Raw genomic sequence first — 21,921 nt, forward strand, 5'->3', positions numbered from 1 at the left:
GGTCTTGCTTAGCTATGTAATATCACAAATTAGTAAACACTCTTCTCTCTAGTTGCCTTTCTACTAATTCTATCTGGCCCTTTCCCAGTTGAAAACTGTGAAATGTGGGTGGTCTGGTGGTGGTGGTGGTGGTGGGTGCTTACATACCAACTTAAGAAAAACATCTCATAAAAACGATTTCTTTTATTTTATAAGGAGTTATAAAATCATTTTGATTGACGTATCACATTATTTGGCTTGAATATTAAATATCATTGGTGAATAGCTTATGTTTCATTGCACTGCCAACTGACATCTGCTAAAAATAAGGTACTAGGATACTTTCCCAGCTTAGGCTAGTCTGAGAAACTGTCTTGCCCTAACCTTCTTGACTTCATTTTCTTCCTTTTTAAAATGAGGGGTTTGCCCTAGCCGGTTTGGCTCGGTGGATAGAGTGTCGGGGCCTGCAGACTGAAGGGTCCCAGGTTCGATTCCGGCCAAGGGCATGTACCTTGGTTGCGGGCACAACCCCAGTAGGGGGTGTGCAGGAGGCATCTGATTGATGTTTCCCTCTCATCGATGTTTCTAGCTCTCTATCCTTCTCCCTTCCTCTCTGTAAAAAATCAATAAAATATATTAAAAATTAAAATAAAATGAGGGGTTTGACCTGATGATTTATGGAGTCTCTCCCAAGTCAAACTTTCTCTGATCTGCTTGGGCACACGCAGAGGTGAAAGTGTATTCATTTCTGCAAGACACACTAATTGCCTATTAGATATCAAGCACTATGACAAGGACAGTTAATAAAAGATTCCTGCCCTGAAAGAAATTCTAATTTAATGGGGAAGAAAAACAAGTAAAAAGCCAATCACAATACTGCAGAATAAGTGCTAGAGGGAAATAATGGATACAATTGGAGGACATGGGATAGGCACCTAACCCATTTCGAGGGAGGAAAATAATAGAGATCAGGATGAAAGTGATATTTAGTATATGGAGGGCTGGAACTAAGGTGAGGCAAGAGAGGTGCCTACAGTGAAAAATGTGAGCAGGTGTTTGCTCTCAGGGTCATGCACGGACACTCACCCCAGTCCTGGGCCCTGGGTGTATAACTGTATGCTCCAGTTTAGCCACGAGGAAGATGACAGAAAGTGTTCCAGGGCAAGGGAGCAGCATGTGCAAAGGCTTCAGGGCAAGAGACAGAACTTTAGGAAATTGTAAATTCCTTAGTATTTTGCATTTGGGAGTAGAGTTAAGGTTCTGGATGTGAAAGATGAGAGGTAAATGGTCTGCTCATGAAGTGTCTTGCAAAATATGGTGTTTGAGCTTTCCCCTTTTGGAGAAACATCAAGGACATTTTTTAAATAGAGTAATATGACTAGATATGACTTTTAGAATATTCCCTCTAGCAGCAGTGTGGTGACAGGGATAGGGAATTAGATAGGGAAAAGGACTTGGGCAGACAGACCAGTAGAGTGATATTGGAGGTGGAAATGAAGAGAAGTATACCAAACAGCTTCTAGCAATGTTTAAGAGTTTGAATCTCCTGGGACTGATGACTAATTGAATAAATTGAATGTTAAGAGAGAGAAATAAGATGTTCAGTGTTTCTGGTTTGAGAAAGTGAGAAAATGGTGCTGGTCACTGAAATATGGAACACACTAGAATGAACAGGGTCAAGAGGAAAGAAGATGAGCTCAGGCTTTGACTTGTGGAGTTTGAAATCTGAAGTGTTCCAGGTGGTTGCTGCTCAGCAGAGAGATATGGGCATGGATATGGGCCAAACAGTCATCTGCCAGTGAATAATGAGAGCAATGGGATAGGTGAAATTCCCAGGGATGGAAGGTAGACTGAGAAAAGAAGTCTTAGGGTTACTGAGAGCTCCTGACCCTCTTTGGTAAACCATATATATATATATATATGCAACCTTTACTACCGAACAACCAGAATGACCAGAATGACTGACTGACCAGTCGCTATGATGCGCTCTGACCACCAGGGGGCAGACATTCAATGCAGGAGCTATGCCCTGGTAGTCAGTGCACTCCCACAGCCAACCTCCCATGGCCAGCCAACCTCCCCCAGTCCCTCCCCCCGGCCAGCCAACCTCCCACAGTTCCTCCCCCTGTCCCTCCCCCTGTCCCTCCAGCTCCATCTGGCAGCCAGCAGGCCCTGGCCGGCCAGGCCCTGATCAGGAGTGGGCGAGATGGCCCTGATAGGCCCTGATTGCCGGCCAGGCCTAGCGACCCCACCCATGCACGAATTTCATGCACCGTGCCTCTAGTTACAAAATAAAAGTACATCTTTGGAGCCGTGATGTGATGGAGGGTAGGATATGTAGCACTGTCATCATGCCTTTGCTGCAATGGATTTCCAGTCACTAAATAATTTATGTTAGTTTGTCGATAGAGAGACAGTTGTTGAAGCTGGTGGCTTTGTACTCTTGTTGCATAGAAGAGCACAAGGCCCCTCTCTGCCTTGTGGTTTTGAAGAGCACATCACTGCTCATTCCTGGGCAGAGGGGGAAATTAGGCAGATGGTAATTTCTCTTCCCCTCTAAGTTACAAAAGCCAAAAATTGCTGACATTTTTGGATGCCCCTGTCTAAATGTGCACACATGAGAGAAAATTGCTTTCTCCAGGAAGTGAGTAATAAATCTCTCTCACCAATGGAAGTCACTACATCCTGAAATGACAATCATCAGCTGAAAAGGAGGGAATAAAAACAATATTCCTTCTCTCCATGAAACCCTATTTCTCTATCAGACAGTAGAGGACACCACTAGGCAGACGTCTCAGGCTTCTCCAGGAATTGCCCAGAAACATAAATGGCTCTGACCAAAACACTATGGCAAACTGCCCAGGTTATCAAATGTTTACTCAGGGTCATTGCTGGAGGGGCTCTGCCATGAGAGGCAAGTGGAATGAGCAAAGCAGGCCAAGCACACGTACATGTGGCCCATGTTTAATGGGGGGGGGGGGAGTAGGAGGAAATATGTGGACATGTGCCCTTTAAATCTTTTACATCTTTATCTTGCAGGGTGTGTGTATGTGTGTGTGTGTGTGTGCATATATGTGCACATGTGTGTGTGTGTGCCTATGTGTGAAACAGCCAAGTGTGCTGCTTTTTATCCTTTACCTGTGTTTTGCCCTTATTATCAGCCTTTTTTGCTTTTTTCGCATTTTCCAAACTGTAGGCAGAATAAAATGCCTCCGGGCTTTCTGACCCTACCAACCAAATCTGCCTAAGACTTTTCAAGGGCTCCTCTGATCCTACCCCTGTGGGTCAATGTACCATGAACACAAAAGGGAGGGTATGCCCAACTCCCAGAAAGGGGAAGCTTCTGGAAATCTTACTTTTAATTTAAAAATTCAAGATTTTAAAAATTCATTACATAATATGTCCATGTTTCTTTTAATAAAAAGTATTGTTTTTAACTGCTTATCATTGAAGACGTTTACTACTCCAGGAACATGCACCACTTTGCTCCAAAGTGTGTGTGTGTCCCAGCTTAAGAAACTGGAACCTTGAGGAACAGCTCCTACCTAGGTCTCTACCAAATTGCCTCCCTTTACCTGAAATTCTACAAATTAATCCAAAGCAAGTTCCTACATGGGGGTGTGGCAGGTATTTATTTCCCATTAAGATATATTAACATGTATCTGATTTATAGATAAAATCATTCTGTTTGCTATTGAAGAGGTAGGTGTAGCACAGAAGTTAGGAGATGATAGGCAATTCTAGGCATGATTCCTTGCTCTGTTATTTATCAGATATGCAACCTCATGGAGCCTTAATTTCCTCATCTGTGAGATGGGAATTATAATGGCATTGCCTCATGGGGGTGTTGTGAGGACCCAATGAGATGTTTTTAGAGTATACAGCACAAGCTTGTCACATAGTGAGTGCTCAATACACATGAACAATTGGAATTATTGGAATTATTTGTTATGGAAATAATTTTAGAGGTGATTCAGATATATATTATAGGCACCAAATGATCACTGATAGATACAAGAGGGTTGATGAGACAATTTGCAGGAATGAAACAGTTTTTAAAAGGCTACTTTACATTGTGCCAAAGGATACTTTAATAGTACTAAGACCTAGAATATGAATTAAGAAAAGACTTAAGGGTTCATTGTAAGCATGCATTTAAGAAAATTCTAGAATTATCTCAGTTTTTGTTGATTGAGGTGGTTATGTTTAATTCTCATGAACACACTAATTATATTGACATTTTCTATAATATAGTTTATTGTACTAATATGTCTTTCCCCAGAGCAGAAGTATCTCAAATTTAAGCAAGGAATATAAATAAATACGAACATCTGGTAGAGGAGCAGAAGCAGATGTGCAGATTGAGGTACATCAAAGAAAGGCCCATTATTATCTTGGTGACTGGCTAATGCTGCATAATAAAAACAACTCATAGAAATGGAAATTAATTATCCAGAGGTATCAGTTCATATAAAAAGATATCCTAAAAATTAGGAATATTATTTAAACAATAAATAACTACAATGGATATTTAGTGCTTGTACTGATCAAGGGCATCAAAAGAAGATGTCTTTAGGACAGAAATGCCAAGTGTTTGGTTCTATTCGTTCGAGAATGGTTTCTTTAGATGTGGAGATAGGAGCATCTCTCTAAGATTTTTTCACATAGCATTGCACATACTGGATAAATTACTGTTCCGGAGATATAGGTTACATGTGGTGATTAGTTGACACGTTTAATGCTGTTGTATACACTCAACTATGTGTCCATAGGACTGCAGATTTAGAATGATCATGGGACATACCACTGATTAATGCAGGGAACAGTGGAATGGCCTTATTCCCAGAATGAATCTGTCCGATGTCATGTAAGATGAAGTTATAGACCTTCAAGTCTGAGGTCAGAGAATTGGACAGAATAATAACAGGACTTTAGATTTATTGATCATAAATCCCAATGTATTCGTTTCCTTTGACATACTGCAAGACAGGAAAAGGTGCTATGTGTGCTCCTGCAAGAAATTTCTCTAGTATCTTGCTGATGACTTTTATAGTTTCTTTCTGATACCCTTATAGGCAAGCTCTGCAACAAGTGCATGGGTGTGATGTCTTTCTTCTTATGATTTTAAAGGTGACAAAAGGTTCAAACCCTGAACTTTGGGTAGCTTGAGAATTACCTTCAAATGCACTGAGTCTTCATTGTACAAGGGAAAAATGCCGCTCAGTGTGAATCCTGCAAGCTGAGTGCCATGGGTTAGTAAAAAGACTCTGAAACCCCTTAATCAAAAGTCACAACCTGACTGGGAATGCTGTCCTAGCAAGTATTTAATCATATAGCTGTAATCCAAGTAAATCTGGTACCTAGAGGCACAGGGCAGTATCCCCACCCCACAAATAACTCCATAAAGCACTGAAATCTAACAGAAGACTTACTGAAGGTCTCTTGAGCAGTAGTAAAGGAGAGATTTTTTTAAAAAAAGATTTGGAAAACTTCTTAAACTCTCCTTTTCTTCTCTCTCTTTACCAAACTCTAGACCAACTGGCTCTCCTATTTAAACCCTTCTTTCCCACCCTCTTTTCCCATTTTCTGGATGTTTTCTTATATTCACAGGATGTAATAATGCATTTTCTTACATAGCATAACCTATAGCATTCTCTCTGCTTTTTAAGTTCTGCATCTTGGCTTGTGTCTGTCCTCAGCATGTTAAGAGATCAACAATATAGCAATGCAACAAATGATCCTCCTTGGCAGGTAAAGGCAGGAAAATACTGTCAATACTTAGGATTTTTTTGTGCTCATCAACAGCATTAAAATGCCACTTATTAGAACAACAGAAGAAATGCCACAAATCCATATATAGCAACTGCTAAATGGGTCACTAGGGCAGGCGGTAAGAGAAGAAATCCCTCACTTTCAGTCAGGGTGATAAAAAAAAAATTGATGGGGAAGGTGAATAAGAAGTGGATAGAGCTTGAACTGGTTAAGACAAAAGAACTAAAGGATGTTATAATTTAATCAAATTTCTTAAGATTATATCCTAAACATTACAAATGTAAGCTCCTTGGAGGCAGAAGAATTTGAAAAGTTATTGGTACATCAGTAGTAGAAAGTACATATTTCTGGAATGAATTTAATCTGCACCTGTGGAATATAATTTGAGGGATAAATTAATGTTTGTGACATGTAATTTGAATGTAATTTTGGTGAAGATAGTAATCCCTTCTGAGATACTCTCTACAGCAGTGTTTTCCAGACTTTTTGGACTACCATCATAGTAAGAAATGCATTTTTAATTTGCACTTAAGTCTATGTGTGCACATGTATACACACGAGGTGAACACTTTATAAAGTAGGCTTATCTTTATACTTATGATGCACTGCTAATTTCTACTATATTCCAGTTTATTGGAAAACAATGCTGATCCCTGACCCACTCAATAGATTTCACAGCCACTAATGGAGACCACCAGTTGAAGAAATTGACTGCTCTGGAGTAGAGTACAAAACAAAAACAAAATAAAAATGCACAGAGAACCCAAACAGTTACTATAAGTGTGTGAATTTGCCTGGATATGACAATAACTATCCCATGGATGATTGTATATAGTGTATGAATCCTGGAGGGCATTTAAATAGCCTTAAAAATAGGAGGGGGAACGTGGCCACAGCAAAACAAAAACGAAATAAAACAAAATGTATAGTGTAGGCTAAATAAAGCTGGTTTGGACCTAATTTGACCCTTGGTCAGTTGTTTTGTCACTTCTGCTCTAGAGGGTAGAATGAAATTGACATTTTAAACAAATTGCAATTATCTGAAATGTGAGGGTTTAATTTCATTCCAAGTCAATGAATTTCCTCATCTACTTTGTTTCTTCTCTCTTTAGTCATATTAACAGTGATAGAAAAAATGGGACCTTTTAATAAAATAGAAATTACTACATTAAGTTTAAAATGAGATGTACCAATCGATTTATCCAACTCTCCTGTTCGATGGTGTGTATAGCTGTTGTCATTAAGGTCATTATTATTTTGTATATAGCCTATGCTTGAAAATATTTAAAATCCCAATGTTTAAGTTTTTCCTTTTGATATGAAAATACCTTTTCTTTCTTTTAAAGTTCAATTAGGGCTACACATGATCTTAAATCCTGCTTTCTTGTCACACTTATATACCCTGAGACTGGTTTTTATTTTGCACAGATATAAATTTTAACTTAAAATAATTTCCACACCTACTTTGTTTGGTTAAAAAAAGCTATGAAACATTAAATTTAATTTATGAAGCCCTCTATTTGTGTTCCAGTCCTCTGCACATACACACCGTGGTAACGCTGTGTCTCTATATGCCAATGACATTAAAGTTTCTGGCAAAACTCAATATGCAATCAATTATCACCTGTCACGAATGACTTTTAAGATCCAGCCAGATATTTTGGAAATACCGTTTAGCTCCACTGAGAAGAAAAACCTCCCACCAAAAGTAGTATGGCCCTCCTCCTTAAATCTCTTAATCAAAGGAGTTGGACAACTTTCAGCTTAGTCAACATGAAATTGAGTCCAGGAACTTACATCTTAAAAAACAAATAAAATTTTAGATATTTCAAAACTGTTTCAAGAATATGCCTGTTGCTTAGAGAAGAAATGATAAAAAATTTTTTCATCATTTTTTTTCTCTGCAGGGGAGCAAGAATCGTACACGCACCAGTCAGAGGTCGGTGCCTCTTTCCCTCTTTGCTTTAATGCTTGTTTTGATTTCAAATTTACCAATTGAGAAGAACTGGGATCTGCCTCCTAGGATTCTAATCGTGTTGTAATTTCTTTTTATTTTCTTATTCTTAATTGCTTTTCTCAGAGAAAATAAAAATCAATCATTATCATACAAGCCAAAGGAAAATCACTACTATTCCAATATAATGACTTTTCTAGGCGTGGACAGATATTTTTACTTGCTAAAATGTTATCAGACCGGCTTTGTAATCTTCCTTTCCCCCTATTAATAACATTGTGATTACCTCTTTATAACATGTTTAACTGACTCCTATCTCTATCAACAGAAGGAGGCTGTAATGAGGAGAGTTTCCACATCTCCCCCAAAATTGCAGATTGCCAAATGTAATGAGATATAACTCATGCTGGTCCACATTTATCAACATTTGCTCTCTCTGCTTACACACTCATTCCTAAATACTCAGCAGGTGCCCTGCCAGGATCACAACACCACTTGACCTCACTGTGTGTAGTCTGGGGGAACCAGTGGTAATGAATTGGAATTGATTATGTATAGACATAAGAAGTACAGTCTGTTACTTGGTGACAACAGCATTTGCCTCATAACAGAGAGGTCAGAGGATTGCTGTTTTTAAACATAATTATTGCTACAGCACCAGAAAGTTGAGAAGCTACTTTAGATAATTTATTTCCTGAATTCAGGTATATTGGGATTAACAAGTAGTTACTGGGGGCAGAAAGTGAACAGCTAATGGATAATGCTAAGTTCATTGTCAATATGCAGTAGATGTTCAGTAAGTGCCATCAAGAAATGAATGATCTTCCTGAACAATTTGGATATGAATAGATAAAGCCAACTTTTCTCAGTTTCAAAAGCTGCAGTAAGTTCCCTGCGGAGGAATTTATTATGGATCATACTGTCTCACATTGCTGCATGGAATCTCTGAAAATGATTGTGTCTCTGAAAATGATTGATTCCCTGGGTTCAAGTCTCAATATACTCACTGGTGAGCGGTCTGGCCTAGATGGCCAGATGATATATTCCAGCTTCAACATTTCAAATGCCTCTAGTCTAATTCAATCCTCTGGCTTGCATTGAAGGAACAGGCTTTTTGAGACCTCCAGGGGGCAGCCCCATACCAGTTGTGATGAGGGATAGGGTCAGACTGTTCAGAGAATTTCTCTTCCTTGCTCAGACAGACAAAGGTGTCCCACAAAGAGCTGCTGACATGGACATTTACATGAAGTACATATCACCTTCCAGGGACACAGCTTGGGATGGGGTGACGGTGGGCAGAGGTGAGCTGTCTTTATTGATGGTTAAACAGTAAAGGCTCCTAACCATCAGTCTCAGCCGAGGCTTTCAGATATTCTCAGTGAGTTTTAGAGAAGTGCAGGAGTTTGTGTCCATGAAATGACCGCAGGAGGGTGATCATATCACACCAGTCTGTTTCCCAGGGTTGGAGGGCACACAAAGCATGCACATGCACTGTGTATTTGCATGTATGTGTACTATTAAACGTGCACACTCAGAACAATATGCAAACATCATTCAAATACCTGCATTTTGAATACACACCTATAATTCTCTTAACTGTCCATGGCATGAATATCCATTCAAGGCTACATCCTGCAAAACTCTCCAGTACACATCACCTCATCACCCCAAAAGGAGGGAAATGCAAGTGTTTAGATGCTTACTTTGTGTTCTTGGATATCCTAAAATATAAACTCACTGAAAGCAAAAGCGATTCATTAGTGTTTTTTAAACCCCCGCAGGGTATGCTGAATAGCCATAGCTGCTCAATAGCAGATTCTAGAATCTATGGGAGCCAGGAGTTCGGGATGAATTAACACTTGACTTGGGCCATTTTGGACTCTATACACTTGTACTTTTTCCTTAAGGAGATAATCAGAAAGGATTCTCTATTGATAGAATAATAGTTGAAAGTGGATTAAATTCCATAAGTATTTATCAAGCATTCCCCCACCTTCCATCCCAAACACAGCCACACCCCACTTCAGAGTCAGAGACTGCAGGATTTATCCCTCTGTCCCCACCTCCCTATACCTCAGTCAGGAAGTTCAGGACTCCCAGGCCATTCCTAGTCACCAGACTCTCTTCCCTAAACTCAGCCATTTGCTCAGCTCTCTTCAACACCAGGCACATTCTCTGTACCCTCCGGAATTCACTGTCCATATTCAGCAAAAATCTTCTTATCCTTAATCCCTTCACTCTCTTATCTTAACCAAACCTGGCTCTTCCCAGAGGAGGCTTTCTCTATAGCCTTCAAAGGCAGTGTCTGTTTTTGTTTTTCCCTACATCCAGGGTGGCTGAGGTGTTCCCCTTACTCTTCATTCATTAGCTTCACTGGCTCTTCCAGAACCTTCTCCTTTTCCCCACTCTCCCCCCAACCCCCTCACCCCTTACCAAGCTCACTGTAAGTTCCTGCTCTTAGGCTGAACTGTCTAAAGTCCTTTTTTGTTACAGTAGCTACAAACTTCTAGGTCATTCCCCTTCATCCCTAGGCTATTTTAGCACCTTGCTGATGCCCCTCCACTCCTTAAAACTACTCCTGTAATAATTCATAAACTTTTCAAATTCTTAGGGGCAATTAATGCCCTAAAAAATCTGTTCTTTAACCTCTACTCTTACTAAACTACTTTTTATTTTATTTTATTGATCTTAGAGAGAGGAATGGAAGGAGAGAGAGAAACATGGTTGTGAGAGAGAAACATTGATCTGTTGCTTTCCACATGTGCTCTGACTGGGGATAGAGCTCAAAACCTGGGTATGTGCCCTGATCGGGAATTGAATCTGCCACCTTTTGGTGTACAGGATGACACTCCAACCAACTGAGGCACCTGGGCTTGGCTAAACCTCTCATTCTTACAGTGCTATTCCAGCTTAGTCATTACCAGTAACTGCAACTACTCCAGATCCCAATTCCAAAGTTCCTTCCATGACTAGCACTCCCTGTCGTTTTAGTGCACGCCATCTAGTCTCCTGTCTCCAGCTGTTTCTCAACCCCACAAGAAGTTACCATCTATTGACCCTACTCCATTTTCACTATCAGGCATCCTTCCTTATCTCCTTTTTCCACCTACTGCCTTCGATTCTATGGTTCATCATTATAATAAGACCTTGAACACATACTCAATTCTCTCATCCCTCTCTCCCTCCACCATATACATCTAGCAAAACCACAACTCTAATTAAACCCAAATCTCTGTTCTACTCCATATCAAGTAGCTGAACATCTGAACATAACTGAATAGAAAAACCACGTAACCTTATGGATTGTTCTCACATTAAAGCCATGGCCACTCACTCTAGATGGGCCCTTGTGCTGCCCTGGAAGTCTACTCTACTTCTCTTTAAAACAGTCACTCTCCCACTCCCCCAGGTGCCTCTTCATCTCTTTTCCTTTCTTCTCAAACCTGTAACATCTCCTCCAAATTCCCCCTTGGCCACTAATCTGGCTTATTTTATGAAGAAAGCACTAACTCTAGAAAACCATGTACCCTGTTTCCACATTTACTTCCTTCCATCCTCTTGTTATGAATGTGCTAACCTTTTACACAGGCACTTGAGTTCATCCCCTCTTCCCTACCCAACAGCATCTGCTATAGGTTGAATTGTGTCCCTCAAAAATGCATATGTTGAAGTACTAACCCCCAGCACCTCTGCATAATAAACAATTATAATAAACAGATATAATAATAATAACTTACACTCATACAATACTTTATAATTTACAAGGGTCATCACTAAGTTTTTTCAATTGATCTTTATAATAATTATATGATGTATAGTTTAGATATATTTTATAGATGACAAAATTTAAGTTCAACAACTTTAACCTACTTGTTTGAGATACACAAGTAAGCAGAATAAAGTTAAAGTTCCTACTTATTCTGTTTATCTGTAGAGGTTATACCTCTCTAATTTCCCCACCTCCAATAAAAAACCAAGTTTATGTTGCCATCAGTGTGTTCAAGGTAGGCAGGAAGTGAAAGGAAAAGGAAGCTAGTATTCCTGAGACAGTAGCTCAGGTGGGAACTCCAAATCCTATAGTAGCAGTGTGAGTGGAAAGACAATGGAGCTGGACAGGAAAGATATTTAAATACAGGGATTTGCTCCCTGAAATCTTTGAGGGATTTGCTCCCTCAAAAGCCATGGAAAACCATTGCTCAAAGCCCTTCTTTCATCAAGTTTCAAGTCTCTGAGATCAACAACTGCAGGCTTTTGCCTTTCTACTTCTGGTTTGGAGTATTGTGTAAATACTCGTTTAGAGCTGCCACCTCCCTCTGACAAAGTCTCACAGATGAAGTGTAAAACTGAGACTCGGCCATTCATGCTTATTAAAGGCCCCGAGGTACCTTTTACAAGAATTGGGTGATTAACATTCACAATCTTGGCCTATTTCCAACAAGGAAAAAGAAATTGTGCTTCCACATTGCCTGCTTAACTCTGCAGTTCCACTGGGTGGATTGTGCAGAAACACAGCACAGAGTTTAAGGCCATAGATTGGTCAGGGCAGAGCTATGAAAAGCCCATTCTCACGACATTGTAATTTAGAACATCTGAGGGCCACCTGGATGCAGAAACCAAACTTACTCCTACCTTCAAAGGAGGGGAGAATCAAGGCTTTAGGAGTAATTTACTTCAGTCAATTTCACCCTCGCTTCCCTGGACTGTTTTGTGGACCCAGCACTTTCCTCCTCACTGTGACAGACACTGGCCCCAGGCAATGAGCAGATGGAGTTTTTAGAACACCTGGTAGAGACCCACCTGGTCTTCACTCTAGGTTCTACATGGTAGGTTTAAGACTGAAATATCACACTCTTACTTTAACTTGGGGCAGATAGGACAAAATAAACAGTATGATGATTCTAAGTTACAGCTGCAAGTGTGGAGAAAGCGTAGGAGGAGCAAGAGAGAAATTTTGCAGAAATCCATTCAGATGTCATGCATTTTGAATTTCAAACCTGGTATTCTGGTTTGCATATCCTTGGCAAAAAGGCAAATTGCACTTAATAAGATATATTAAATGGGATATTGGACATCAACTGGTACTTACTAAGTGACCTATGAGTTAACTATCAATGAGTCTAGAAACACTGTAAGTTTCTAACAATCCAAGGTTCACAATCAAAGGAGAAACAATATGTAGAATGTGGAAAGAACCTAAACATATTCCTAGGAATAAAATACCCCTCGACTGTAGTAAGTAAAGTGTTAACAGAAAAACATGTGCAACCTATGGTTTTTACTCTGAAAATTAAGTGGTCACTAGAAGAAATTCTAATTTGGGAGACATAGAAGGACTCATGGTGGTTAGTCATGGGGTTAACTCGCTGGGCTTTTCCATCACTAATATTTATGAAATTCATACAGAATGCTCATTTATTCTCTAAGATAAAGAAGAAAGTGAACAAATCCACATTGCTTAAAGTCTTAAAACGTGTTTGGGTCTAAGGTTACAGCTAGAAGGTAGAAATAAATGTTTGGAAACCTAAGTGAAATCAAAGGGGAGAACAGGTTTGAGAAATAAGCCATTGCCACCCATGCTTGTTTGGCCTGTTTATTTTAGGGTGAGGCCTAGCTATACTTGATTCTCTGAGGGGATTTTATTTCCTTTCATTTTCCACTCTTAGGCGCTACTTAACACCACTTAAGCCAATAACCCTCTAGTTCTTACCCCAAGGACCCAACTTCTGGCAAAGTCCATTGGTGCCACTCTTGCCCCAGACCTTAGGTCATTTTAGCTATTTCAAAGGCCAGAGGAGGTGGCAGATGCGTAGCAAGTTATTAATTATTCAGGAATGGGTTGTCAGTATAGTAACAAAGCAAAACAAAATGAAACAGGCCCCTTCCCACCAAAAATTAATTTGGTCATGGAATAGGAATGGGAAAATATGAGTAGATATGGTCATAGGGTAGACAAAATTAAACTGCTTTTCACACTGCTTCTCCTTTCTTCACCTTCCTGTATTCCAGTCACAGGGTCAAGAGAAATCTAGTTGAAAAAGTGAAGGGACATCTCTCTTGTGTACCAGAAAACTATCATTTTCTGTCTACTTTGGTGGCTTAATTCATCAGTTAATCAAACAGATATTGAGCACATACAATATTTTAGACACTGCCTTAAGTGCTGAGGTGACAATGAAAAGCAAAGACAAGACCTGGGACACTGAAGGAAAACCATTTGGGATGGGCATGGGTACCAGGCAGCTCAGAAACAAGGTCAGCAGAAAGTGAAAAGTAAGAAGACAGGATTTTACCCTCCTCTTCCAGCAGCAACAGCTGTGACCTCTTCCAAAGCAATTAAGCCTGTGGCTAGGATTCCAGTCCCATCTCATCTAAGCAGCCTCCCAGCCTTGGAACTTTCTGGAAGGGGGACTCTTAATCGATTGCATTCTTTTTGCCTTGGCATCTCAGATGGTGGCATTCCCAAGGCTGATTAGCTCAAAGTTCCTTCCCTGTGAAGCCAAAGCCACCATGTAATTTCCATTAGACCTGAAAATGATCCTCATTTAAAGCATAGATGAAGCCCATAAGCCATCGTCTAATCATACTTAAGAATTATCTGGCCTGGACTGTATGTTCTTCATTTCTTTAGTAGTAAAATCATCCTTAGAAATATGTTTTACTCTCTGTGGACAACGAAATAGGCATGATGACAGCCTAGTTTAGAACTGAGTGCTGCACTGAACATCAAAACTCTGGGTAAACCCTTAACTTTCCTCCTTTTTCCCTGTTCTTTCAGTATCTTTGATGTGCCAGTCTATAAAACTGGACTTGGGATGGGGTAGATAGTAAATGATAGGGGAAGAGAAGGATCTACGAAGAAAAAATAAAACCACCTCTGCCCTCTGCTCTGGAGAGGAGCACAGTCTACTGAAGAAACATGCTTTAAATAGTTAGAACCCCACAGGAGAGGACTGTCACTAAGGGGTGTGCAGGATGCTACAGGACCACAAAGAAGGCTACTTATCGCTTTGGGGGAATTTGACAAGTCATCCTAGTGGTACTTATCAATGATCTGAATGCTGAGGAATGAAGAATGCTCTGCAGAGAAGGGGAAAAGACATTCAGAGTTGTTCTGATTCTACTTACCTCTCAGAAATACTTTGGGAACAGACACATAAAACAGCAGACCTGGGAGTGCAGCACCTCCATGAATGCCAAAGCACTCAAGCCCCACCAGAAAAACGATGCCACATTAGTCTTAGAACTTTGGATGGCTTCTCTGCTCTGTGCCAGGGAATGCTTGTTAATCTTTTGTCTCTTGGCAAATGGGAGGAGGAGACCCACTCACAGCTGGCTTCTTTATCCTCTCCTGGCTCATGCTGATGCTGGGACTTACACAGCTTGTGGCCACAGTGGCTCTGAGAGCTACGGTGGGAGCATCAAAGGAGAGCACATCACCCCCCAGGAGTGAGGCTGGGGCCTCCTTCTCCCACTGTTACCGTGGGGGGCCTTTCCTGTGCAGCTTTCTAGAAGGGAGCTCAGCTGCTCAGGTAGCTCTAAACACTGTTCCCAGTAAGGGTTCCCGATAGTCTTCATGAACCTGTAGCTGCCATGACACTTGTTGCCCCTGTATGGGCACAGTTTCCCTGAGGATCGAGGACACGTAGGTGTGGTAGCAAAATGCAGACATTTCTAAGGCAGACCTAAGCCTCAGGGTTATAGAAATTTAGTGTCAAATCAGTCAACAATGAAAAGGACAAAGATCATGTAACCCCAGGTAGGCCCTGCCATAATGCTCAAGGTTATGACAAACTCCAGGGTTCCCATGAAGAAAGCACCTTGTAAGCAAGAGATGGAATGCTGGCCATTCTGTGTCCCATGCCATGTGAAATCCCTGGGCCTCTGTGTCCTTATTTACGACGTGGTAAGGAGGGGGAAACTTAGATTACATGATTCTTCAGAGCAATATCTGATAGCTGTGATTCTCTACCTTCACAATGTATGCAAGACTCTCAAACCAGGACAACACTTCACATATGAGAGTGGGGATTTTAAAGACTGAGTTAATGGTACGTGGTTCTAAGAAATCATTTTATATAAGAAAGGAATTCCATTGAATACACAGTCATCTTCACGGACAGCATTATCAATATTAACAACTGTATTGTATAAAATCAGAAAAAAAGAGTCACAGGTAGATTAAAGAAATATGAAAATGTGCATAACTTAGAATAGTGTAATGCTGATGTCTCCCCTCCTTTTTGAAAAGCATGGTGGCTTCAAGAATAAGCATCAAATGGGAGACATCTGCAATACTACCAACAATAAACAATATATATTAAAAATACATGTAAAAAAAGGATAAGCATCAAAGAATATGCAGGAAGCAGTTGAGTTGGAAGACATTACTGGCTCATGAGGCAGGAGGGACAGGTTTTAGCCCTTTCCCATCCTTTGTGACCTAGTGCATGCTGTCATTACTTTTAGAACCTTAATGTTTGCGCTCCACAAAATAGGGGTAAGAGTGCTGGCCTCATATTGATGTCCTAGGAACAATTTAAGAATAATGACAGGTGTGCATTAAAGGTTTTTCTGAGTTAAAAGGTACAAAGGGGTGATCCATGTCCTCTGCCTGGGTGCTGGTGGGCCTACAGGTTTGGCTGTGGCGAGATGCTTCCATGGACAGGACTGGTGTGTGAGTGCATTAAGGGCTCGTTGCTTGTAGAACATCCTCAATCTTTCATTGTTGTTGTTCAAAGCCCAGTAGGGAGCAACCTCCCTCTCTCTTGGCTGCACCCTGACTCATACAGCCTGTGAGTCCCAGAGCATTGGTACTGGGCTCAGCTTGGCTTAGTTATTCACCAGGGTGGGCATTGTGCATCTCCTTTCTTTCTTCTTATTTCTGTCCAATTTTCCTACTCTTTTATCCAACAAATACTTAATAAGCCCCTTCTATGTGTAAGGCACTGTTCTGAGCAATCAGTTCCTACTACAGTGGAACATATATTAGCATGGGTAAGACAGAAAACAAATAGATAATGTAATTTCAGGTATAGGTTTACATGTGAAGAAGAAAATAAACAGGGTGATGTGAGAGAACGTGATTGGGGAGGTGGACTACCCCACTGAGAGATTCAGAGGCCTAGGGTGGGGTCCAGGAATCTGCACTGCTAACTGGAAGGTCAGTGGGTAATGCTGCAGCTGGTCCCTGACAACCCTTTTAGCACCACAGCTCTGGCGAATGTTCTGAGTGCATGACCCTCAGGGTTGTGGTCTCCTCTGTGAGTGGTGGGAGTGGAGTGGGGTGTGTTTCAGGGTGAAGGTTAATTGCTCTGAGCAGATTTCCACCTGAAGCTCCCTCTTCCTGGCACCCCTTCCCACTTCTAGCAGCTGCCTCCTATGCAGGGAAAGGCCTTGCCACCTGTTGGCTCTAGCCCCAAACTCAGAGGATTAAAATATTCTTATCTGAAATGAAAGGAAGAGGAGGAAGGAGAAGCAAAATTGTTAACATGGTTCCCCTTATCTCTCTTCTCCCAAAACCTTTTCTGACCCTCCCCCCCCCCCCACACTTTCCTGGGTCCTCCCCCCACCCTCTTGAATCCACTGTGAGCAGCTGCTGGCCTTCTGGGCTGATGGGCCTCTTTGCCAGCTGTCTGACGTCACACATCAATCTTCCATCTTTACTGCAAATCTCTACTGATCAAATTTCACATTTCCAGGACTCTGGCTATAAAGCCCCTTTCTCTGGTATAATTAGTAATTAGAGAAAAAATGTTAGCTAACAGACACTCCGTCCCCATCTGTCCAGTGAGGAAATTCCCACTCAAGCAGAGTCCTGACTGCTCTGTCCAGGTGATGAGCCACTCATGGTCTGCTCTTCTGAACCAAGTGGTTCTAAGAGAGCTATGCTTCCAAGTGTCCATTTGGCTGTGCGTAGGCCTTTCTGTATCTGTATAATTTTTTTTAAAAATACTTCTTCTTTCTCTCATCTCCTTTCCCATACTGCTTCTAACCCTAAGTCGATGGGAACATCATTAAGAGAAGTTGCTCTTACTGAAGCATCCCTCCTAGGCTATCCCTATGCCCGCCCTGAAAGGGCTCTGCAGCTGCCAGTTGGTCAGAGAAGGGTCATAACTGTGAAAATGGGAGGGGGGCATGTGTGAGGCCTATGCCATCCTGGCAGGTCTGCCAAATTGGGGCATTTTTAGGGAAGTCTTTGCTTATTAATCGTTCTTGTCACTTATAAAAGGATCTCATGAAATATTCCTCAAACCCATGCTTTGCAGAGCTTGGATTTTAATTATCATTATCATTACCTAAACATGGGTCAAGAGCTTAGTCTGGATACTTCAAACAAACACAGCACTGGACCTCCCAAAATCTAATGTGTTTCTAGAGAGAGGTGAGAGTTTGCTATTCTTAGTGTTGGTTGAACTACATCAGGGGAACTGGATAACTTCTGGGCCCTGATTACCGAGGACATAAAATCATGATGGTGGTACAGAGGCCAATCATCAAGCAGGTAAAAGAGTCTTAGACATGCTCACCTGAAGAAAAATTGGAAGATTCAGAGAAGAGAGGCCTCAGAGAAATGTTAGTGTTTAAGGGTTTGCATTCCCTAAGGGCTTGGACTAATTCTGTTGTACCCAGAGGTCAATGTGAGATGACAGTTATAGGGAGTGGGACTTTAGCTTGACATACAGAGCACTGGAGGCAGAGGGCTTGGGATTGAATTCTGTTTCTGTCTTTTATTAGCTGTCTGATGGCAGGCACATTTCTTAGCTCTCTATACCTCAATTCTCTCATCTGAATGGTCTGCATCAAAACAAGAAAAGTTCTATTGGGATGGTATCCACATTATTAACCGGTCAATAGTTAATCCGCATAATTAATCCATATCATTAACCGTAATAATGCGGATTTTGTAATCAAAGAAAACAATAATTTCAAGAGAAACATCAAAAGTGCTTTATTCAAAGTAATGTCCATCCCTAGCTACACATTTCCCCCACCTTTCAGGTAATTTGTGGATACCGTCCCAACAGAACTTTTGTTTTGAGGCAGACCATTCAGGGACCCAATTTTCCACTTCTTCACAAGTTTTGAATGCTGCTCAGAAAGTGTGTGTGCCATCGATCAGAACAAGTGGTAATCTGAAGGAGCAATACAACAAAATAGCATACATATCAAATCCCATATATATCAACATATGTATAACTCCAGCTATTGAAAAAATCCGCATTATTAACCGGTACACGTAGTATTAGTTTTACTCTTTCCTGACCTCTTCTTCCTTTTTCTTTTTCATCCCTTACTTTCAAAGGAGGAGATTTAACTCAGAATTCCAAGTGTGGCTCCCACTAGGGGTGCACAGATCATCTATCTTCTGTCCACTGGCATGGTGGTTCTGTCTCCAACTAATTGTCTTGCCACAAAACATTGCAAACGCATGTGTTTCTGGTTACTTGCTCTCAAATGCATTACTTTGCATTTTTTCAAAGTTGAATCCCATTTCATTGTTTTCCACTCATATTTCTATAATCTCTTAATATCATTCATGTGCTCACTGCCTGCCCACACTGGGGTCTGCTTCTCCTAGTTTGGTACCATCTGCATGTTCCATTTATCTTTTTAAAGAACACTGGGTCTCATACTTCACTCTATATCTCTTTGCCTACTATCTCCCAGCCCAATGCTTAGTTCTAATAATGGCTCTCAAATCCTTTTCCTCAGAAACATTACTTTGCAAATTCACTTAAAAATTTCAAATGCTAGCCCTGGCCAGGTAGCTCAGTTGGTTAGAGCCTCATACTGATACGCCAAGGTTGTGGGTTCAATCCCCAGTCAGGGCACATACACAAATCAACCAACAAATTCATACATAAGTGGAACAGCAAATCATCTCTCTCTCTCTCTCTCTCTCTCTCTCTCTCTCTCTCTCTCTCTCTCCCCCCCTTCTCTCTAAAATCAATAAAGTTATCCTCGAGTGAGGATAAAAAAAGTTCCAAATGCTGCTTCCTCTTGGATGCTATCATCAAAGTCATATCATTCAATATCTCAATTTTATAGGTGAAGAAACAGGCCCAGAGTGTACAATCGGTAGGGCAGGGTCTGGAAAAAACCAGTGCTAAGGTTCCAGGAGTGAAGACGGTCCATAAGAATCTCACTAAGCCCTGGCCAGGTGGCTCAGTTAGTTTTAGCCAAAGTCCTGGGATTCTTCTCCAGTCTTCATTCGCCTTCAAAAATATAAGTGGTTTCTTCCATTTATTTTTTTCATGCCTCATGTTGTAGCTGATTGTTTTCTGCTAATTCTTGTGCACTCAGGATTTCCAAACACCCACTAAACTTATTTACAATTCATCTTATACGAACCATTTTTACGGCTTCCTAATTTACCAATCTTTTGCTTGATTTGTGCAAGAGATCAAAGTGTTTAGTCCATTATTTTCTGTTGCCTGGTCATCACTTACTGACTTATTCTTAAAAAGTTTTTCCCTGTGTCTTCCACATCACGATGATCATAAACACCAAAAATCTTTATTTTTTTTATAGACAGTTATCCTAGCATTCAGTCATTCTGACATTTTTATGCCAAGTTTTCACTCCAAATCTTGACTGAGTCTGGGTCTACATGATACCAAAACATCCAAGTGAACAAGAATAATTCAGTTGCACTCAAGATGTTTCTCCACCAAATCCAGATGTTTGGCAAGTGTGGACAATACTTCTGAATAATGATTCCCCCTACCATCAACATTTTAATCTTAATACTTTAATTGATAGAGATACAGGTGGACTGTGTGCATTCCATAAAGAATGGTAGTTTCTGGTAGATTCAACCCCTGTGTGAAAAGACTCACCAATCTGACCGAGGTTGGGATAAAGTCGTCTGTCCTGGGTGCATGCTATGGGCTTGTTACCATGAAGAATTATGGGTTAGGAAGTGGGCATCTATCCAAGCATAAATAGGTCCAGATGTAAAAAAATTCAAGGGAGAAAGAATCAGGAACTTGACTTCTCCTTGGCTGTAAAATTGTGGTGAATATTTCAAAATAGCCATAGTATCCAATTTTTTCAATTTGCCTAATTTTCCCTATAATGTAATTAAGTAGAAAACATGTATTTTGCATTTAGACATTAAGTGTCAATCTGAAAGATTTGAAACATTGAACACAGGGTGCCTTTTTCATTCTCTCAATATTCCAGTGAAAAACATTTTATTATCTTAATTTATCAAATGACTGGAGTGAGACTTAGGCAGTTTTACATAAAAGTAGATAGCATGTTAAAACTAGACCTAGTCTAGGGTTATAGATTTGAGGGACTTTAAAGGTCTTTTAAAAAAAATCTCATCCAATGCTTAAAGCTGCTCCCAAATGGCACACTTGCTGAGAGGTTATCCAGGCAGTTTCAGAGATGGGGAAGGGCATTATTATTATTATTATTATTATTATTATTATTTTAAATATCCTAAGAATCGACCTCTCTGTGGCTTCTGTTCACTGAACCCTGACCTCTTCCTGGGCCACGGAATGAGTCAGGCTATCTTTTTCCATCGCTGGTATTTGAAATAACTCACCATCCCATCCTTTACCCCTCACTACCCCCTTGTCCTGAATGTCCGTCAAGATGTCTCTTCTCCGGCCACCTTTGCCCATCCTCTTCTGGACCAAATGATTCTAATGGGGTGAGAGAGCTATGGTTTCAAGTGTCCATTTGGCTGTACACATGTCTCTCTGTATCTGTGTAAAGTTTTAAAAAACATGTCTTCCCTTCTCTCAGGCTCTGTCTATGTTTCTCTTACAGCACTAAGCACAAGAAGGACTGTGCCTCCCTGAGGCTCCCCTCCCCGGACCTCTGCTTTGCCTGGAGTGGGCAGCACACCACCAAGGTGGGCGGGGCCCGCACCAGCCATATCAAGATGGCTTCCACTGAGGTCTCTGTGTCCCCTCTGAGGCCTGACTCCCTGGCGACAAACAGAAACTTGAGTAATGTCTCCTTCCAGCACAGTTAACTGCTCCTCACAGGAGCAGCCACTACCACCCACCTTCTCCTGGCAGGGCTCCAGGCAAGGTGAGGCTCTGAAACTTTTACACGGCACTAAATAGGTCAGGGACTCCGACAGGTAGCCCAGACCACCTCGTGATGGAAAGTGTGACCTGGCAGGCTGTTAGCAGCTGTGATCCCGGTGTTCAGGGTAGAGTTGAGCAGTGCATGTAAATATATGGTACCTCTTT

Source organism: Myotis daubentonii, chromosome 18 (assembly GCF_963259705.1).
Source record: "Myotis daubentonii chromosome 18, mMyoDau2.1, whole genome shotgun sequence".
NCBI classification, from domain to species: domain Eukaryota; kingdom Metazoa; phylum Chordata; class Mammalia; order Chiroptera; family Vespertilionidae; genus Myotis; species Myotis daubentonii.